Genomic DNA, 5,151 nt, shown 5'->3' with positions numbered 1-5,151 from the left:
GTACTACCTGCAATCTGAGAGGACTTGGGAAATATGTGGTCTATGTTTTTTATTGCTAACCGGGGGGGGGGGGCAGTGTGGTGGGACAGTGTGATGGGGAGGTGTAGGGGCTGACGGGAAGGCGGTGTTTGACTGGTATTATTTTTGTCCATGGAGGAAATGTCTTCATCTCATGTTATCATTTTCTAGATGGTTAGATCTTGTTTTCAAAAAAATGTCATGAAAAATGTACTCACACCTAAATGTGAGATATTTGATAGACAGTGTGGACTATTTCTTTAATTGGATGTACTATTTATTTTGTGCCAATGCCACTGACGTTATGATAGATTTACCTTTCTCTTTAATGTCCTTAGAGGGCACCACTAAGCTTTTGGTGTCTGATAATGGTAGGCCATTTGTTTCTAACACATTGTGAATGTTTTGAATTTCATGATGTTACACTACTTACTGTTGTGCTTTACACTTCATATTCCAATGTGCTTGTGGGAAGGGCAAAGTGTTTTAAGAAGGATGGCATACAGGCTGCACTAGTGGCCAAATTGGACATTAAAGCTTCAATGCCCAGAACATTATAGCGTTATTGCAATATACTGCACACCACAAAAGGTGCAATCCCATTCTTGTTGGTAAGATTTAGACATGATTGAGTGGTCTACGATTATGCACGGAAGTGCCTCCTGGTTTGGTGGGATGCACGAGATTGCATATTGCAAACAAAACAACCTTGAACTAAGGTCTACCATGATGTTTACAAAAATGTTTTTTTAGTGGTTGATCGGGTTCTCACCAGAAAGCCACACAAAGCAGGTAAAGTTGAGTTGAAACCTTCGGAACTAAAGTTAGTAGTCAGCATGGATTCCATTCTGCTTTTGTGAGAGGATGGTGGGACAAGAAAAATCTGATATTTTGTTACAAAGAAGTTACATTTAACCGTTGTTGGTCATGAGCAATGACACAATAGACATGAATTTTAAGTGGTATGCTGGAGTGCAATCTGGATGACCTTAGCATAGAGGGTGTTAAATAATCATTAAAGAAATTGGGATAGTGCTTATATGTAAAGGTAATGAAGTTGAATTTTTTTGTGCTATGATTTGCTGATGAAATGATGCATTTGCTTACACCGCAATGATTTTGCAAAAGTTCTAATTTTCTATGCAAGAATTGTGTCTAAAGAATCCTTGATTCTGTGGGGGAGCAATATTTTAGAACTTTCCCCTTCTCCTAGAGATGCTGCCCAATTTCTCTCTGATTGTGCTGCTCATTGGGATGTAGACTACTTTCAGATGTTTACATCCTCTGTAACTCCGCATCCTAGAGCTTTCAGGGCACTTACTGTATACTACTTAGTTTGAATGTTTGTAATAAAACAATTTAACTTTTAATTGATCCAGAACCCAGTCATTGATTGAGCTCCTTCAATGTAATCATTTCTTAAAGAATTATGTTTTAATTAAGATTGATGTTTTGGGGAGGTGCCTTGTGAAATTTAGTTTTAACACTATCTCTGATCAAGTAAGCAGTCAGAGGACCATGGGGCATATTATCAAGAAACGGCGTTAAAATTAGCGATAATTTTAACTCCGTTTCTTGATAATATGCCCCTAAATGAGGTAAATTGTGGGGTGTCTACCTTTTGGTCTCACATATGTAGAATGATTAGTTTACGGCTGTGGCACGTGCCTTTAGGTGTTCTTTGATTTTCCACCTGTTCAGTTTCAGTTGTAAATTCTAGGACCTCTGAAGTGCAGTGTTCAGTCACGAGCGCTGTCTTTTGGACAACTTAATCGACATAAATAAATCACAAACTGACCAAAAGCTCCTTATCATAGATGGTTATTTACCACACATAGAGTCATGTACATAAAGTTCTCTAGAGAAATGTCTAATATATACAAATGAATCCCAGAGAGGTCTACAGGCTGAGCACTAAAGTAGGATGAAAAAAGATCATGGTTTTACTTAGCACATGAAGGGAGAAGGAAGTTAGAGATATCAATCTAGGTGACTTCTTCAGTGCTCGCTTTCACAAATACCTGAAGGCTGTGATCTTGATGACATGACTCTGGACTATGATCAGAAACAATACCTGTGCCAGGACATTGTGGACAGTAAGCCAAATTAAAGATGGAAGTAGACCAAAGTGGAGTGTGATGTCCTGCGCCAGAGTGAATAGATGGCCTTCACTGTCAATTCTTCCAGCTGCGTTGTTAGCTTTTGCTTCATTCTTATGCAATCCTCCAGTGTATTGCTGTGGGATCCATTTCAAAACATGCAATGGACCAGACAAAGGAACAGCTTCTCCCAAAGGAACTCCATACATTTTAAACTGAACAGATGTGATGGGGGATTTGGGAAAGGCCAGCACTCGTACTGAGCAATTCGTAGAAGTAGCTCACAGGCTGTGTTATTGTACTGTGTACCTTTGGGATTTGGTATGAAAGTTACAAGCTACTCATTAAATAGCAAATTTACAAAAGTAAAAAGATCATGGTCAACAGCAATGATATAATAGCACCTGCTAATCATCGAGTCTCCAAGTTCAAGGTTCGGCGTACAGAATGACAACTATGCCGTACTGAAATCAACTCTCCTAGAGTAAGTAGAAGGCCACATAGATAAGCCATAGCCGACCTATCAATGAACGTATTCCAGGAGATGAGGAGATGATAGTTGAAGTTGGGTAGTGGACAACCCATATAGAAAGGTTACTGCAATGTGTTTGCAAGGCAAGCGAGGAGAGTGTTCTCATTTGACTTGCTAAAGAAATAGTGGGGTCTCCTTGGACCTGGGCTACGCGTAGCATCCTCACAGATAAGAGTAGTTTCCAGAGAGGGGGCTGTGAATATAGTGGAATGAGCCTTCTCTTCACAGGGCAGAATGCTTCCTGTAGTCATTGTAAATACTGTGCAAGTCTGGAATATTGAAGGCATCATGGTTCCAGTGGACATCAATCCACTTGATGCTCTCCGGGATCTCCAGGATCTCTGCAAGATATAACTCTAAAATATTCCTCTAAGCCTGACAGAGTCCTGACAGATCCCAGTGTGTCTTTTGTTTTTGCATCTGTCAAGTCTCCTGTGACCAGCACTGAGGCCAGGCCGATATGGACATCTGGCACCTGCATGAACCAAAGAACATGGTTGTGGTCAGCCCCTGGGACTAAGTCTTCTGCTTTGGGAGTCAGTCAAGCTCACCCCAGCAGAGAAACTGTACTAACTAATGCATATTCACACATTGATTACTACAATCCAAGGGTGAAACTTGAGTTTGTGATGATAATACAGCAAGGTTGTCATGAGAAAAACACCCAATACGTTTAAGGTATCTTCTGCTCCAGATGGTCCTGGAGGTTCTGTGCCTTGACAACCCTGGAGTGAGCTCAGCGTCTATGGATATGTGATGTTCTGATTCCAGAAACGTTTAGGCCACGTCTCTCACCCGAAGCTTCCAGAGGTATCATTTGTAAAAATGTACGTTGCTCTTGACCTCTTAAATCCTGTTCCAGGTGGAAATTGTGAAGCTTTGGGGAAACCCCCAGTCACATTGGTGTCTCCCCACAGGTGATTTCAGAAGACTGAAACAACCAAAAATATATTGGATGGTGTAGTGTCTTCCCAGTCGGAGTTCCCACCAATGACTATGCCACATACGGAGCTTGGTATCGCATGTCTTTCTTCGTGTGCGTGTAACTGCAAACTCAACATTCTAAAGCAGCCTTCACTGCAATACATTCCAGCCATGATGTCATAACTCTACCGAGTTCATCAGGAGCCAAAAGTGTTCCGTTATTGTTAACTTGCAAGACACTACAAATGGCACTCTTTTTGTTTGAGTGGTGGAGCTTAGAGTTTAAAGTTTTTACTATTTTTGAGTGACTGGAAACTCTGCAGCTGGTGTTTCAGTCGTTACAGCTGCCATTTGAACAAAGTTCCCGTCATAGAAAGGAACAGTTGCTACATTAGATTCTTTGCGTTCTGAACTGTTTTAAAATTGATTGGAACCTCAAGGGCGATTAGGACACTCTAGCAAAAGATCCTTTAAGCTTGATGTTCCTCAAGGATAATACCCACCGCCCTATAAAATTACAATGGCCACATGCCAATGTTATAGTAAACCGTGGACCTGAAACATGCATAATTTGTAAAAATGCAGGGATTTATCTCACTTTCGAGGGCATTCTAGCACCGTCTAGCTTTCTTTGTGTGTTATATTTTTAATTGCCCTTTTGACTCAACTGTAAATGAAAGCGATATTCTTCTATGAAGCATTAGCACTAGTTAGGCATTGATTTTATTGTGAGTTGTTTACTATTCCATGGTGCATATGAAGTTCCAATCATTATCAACCTGTAGAGTACGCCCTGACTGCCCTTATAGGATCAAGTGCACAAAGAAAGTAACTTGGATATCCAATCGTGATTATGGATTATAATTGGTGCATCAGACTACTATCATAGGACATAGCCTTGTAAACAGACTGTCCCAAGGTCACAAGAAAAGGCCCCAAACCTTATACTATAAATACCCCAAAAATGTAGGCAGATAGACGATGATGTTGTTCTGCACAGGATTAGGGTTTCAGCAGCACAGTGGGCTCCACACCAGGATGATTATCTCCTGATGCAGACAAGGCTGGCAATCGATTCTCTGCACTGATGGAAGTACCTGCAGCAGGAGAAGGGCATTTTGTGCTGTGAGCTCAGCCTTCCGGCGGTGGATCTGCATCGATTAGGACAGGTTGAGTGGAGATGTAGCAGACTGAATCAAAAGGACACTTGCTGACAAAAGTGATCCTATTTTACAACGTTGGGATCCAACGCTGAAAAAATGTGCTATATCTCCTGGCAGAATCTAGAATTTATTACTAAATCCATCACCATTGATGCACACTGGTATGTGGCACAGGAATGTGCAATATACTTTGAAATGTGGTGCATTTCTGCCCTTTACCTGTCATGCAGTCCAACGCAGCAGGATGACTTGCTGCGCTGCATGACTTTTTCATTACTCCCCCTTAGTCCTTAGGCTCATATTGTGATAAAGTACAACAAATACCCTGTAAAATGTGCATAGCCTACCTAGCCTTGATGCAGACAAACGTGTAACTGAACAGGCTCTGAAGGACTGTGTGGCATTACAGGCAGGA

The 5,151-nt window shown here is 41.3% G+C and overlaps 1 pseudogene; it reads right to left on the bottom strand.

The window, feature by feature from the left end:
• Positions 1-1,888: 1,888 nt before the first annotated feature.
• On the bottom strand, positions 1,889-3,184 carry LOC146806264 (transmembrane protein 62 pseudogene; annotated as a pseudogene).
• Positions 3,185-5,151: the final 1,967 nt, after the last annotated feature.

Source organism: Triturus cristatus, chromosome 8, assembly GCF_964204655.1.
Source record: "Triturus cristatus chromosome 8, aTriCri1.1, whole genome shotgun sequence".
In the NCBI taxonomy this organism is placed as follows: domain Eukaryota; kingdom Metazoa; phylum Chordata; class Amphibia; order Caudata; family Salamandridae; genus Triturus; species Triturus cristatus.
This window is presented reverse-complemented; position numbering and strand designations above follow the sequence as displayed.